Below are 1,065 nucleotides of genomic sequence, written 5' to 3'. Positions count from 1 at the left end.
AGTTGTGAGGATTTTTGTTTTCTTTATGTTGAGATGTAATCCATACTGCAGACTGTATTCTTCAACCTTCATCAGTAGGTGCATTAAGTCATCCTCACTTTCAGCAAGCAGTATCCGTAGTGATACTGCCTCGGAAACCCAAGGAGGGGTCGCTATGAGTCGGGGCCGACTCGACGGCACATAACAACAACAACAACATTGATTCTTACAGACCAAAGCTATCTGAGTAGATATGTTCTGTGTTTGTAGCACATATAGTATATAAGGTTTAGCATATAATGACACTCACTAAGTACCTGGCTCTGCAAAATAATATAACAATAATCTTACTTAATAAAACCATAGCATAATACCACTCCACTGTCATTGAGTCAAATTCCAACTCATAGAAACTCTTTCTGGAGGACAAAGTAGAACCCATAGGGTTTCCAAGGCTGTAAATCTTTACATAAACAGACTGCCATATCTTTCTCTTGTAGAACGTCTGGTGGATTCAAACTGGTGACCTTGTGGTTAGCAGTCAAAGAGCTTAACCACTGTACCATCAAGGCTCCCTATAATACAAATAAACACTTCTATTATTCCCAATAAAATCGGGTAACAGGGAAACTGAAGCACATAATAGTTATGTAACTTGTCCAAAATCATACAACTAGTAAATGGGAAGTCAGAATTTTTGCAGTCTATCTTCTCTGCATAGTCTATGCTCTCTGTCGGAGTCCAACAGCACCTGGACTATTTTGTCAACTTGCTACACTACTCTGTAAATGGACCATGATAACCCAAATGATGTCTAGATAAGAACAACCAGGAGAAATGGACTCACTTCCATGGATTGGCTCTCAGCCCAACAGAAGAAAGACCTACATGCAGAACACCTACCCCAGGGCAATGTACCCACCTACTCTAGGGAGATGCACCCTTACATCAATCAGCCATGAGACACCAGAGGGTCAGCATTCACAAAGAGAGAAAGCTGGACAGACAGGAACATATGGTTAAGCATGGCACAGGGAGGGGGTAGTCTCAGGAAGGGGAGGAGAGGTGTTTTTTTTTTTTTTTTTT

General features: G+C 41.1%; 1 protein-coding gene across 1 annotated transcript in view; it reads right to left on the bottom strand.

Annotated features, from left to right (window-relative positions):
- Nucleotides 1–1,065, bottom strand: part of PDE4D (phosphodiesterase 4D) — a 1,343,868-nt gene that overhangs the window by 1,124,981 nt on the left and 217,822 nt on the right. The window lies entirely within an intron of this gene.

Source organism: Orycteropus afer, unplaced genomic scaffold, assembly GCF_000298275.1.
Source record: "Orycteropus afer afer isolate SDZICR_OR568_19922 unplaced genomic scaffold, OryAfe1.0 scaffold00122, whole genome shotgun sequence".
NCBI classification, from domain to species: domain Eukaryota; kingdom Metazoa; phylum Chordata; class Mammalia; order Tubulidentata; family Orycteropodidae; genus Orycteropus; species Orycteropus afer.
The sequence above is the reverse complement of the archived record's forward strand: the minus strand, read 5'-3'. Positions and strand labels throughout refer to the sequence as shown.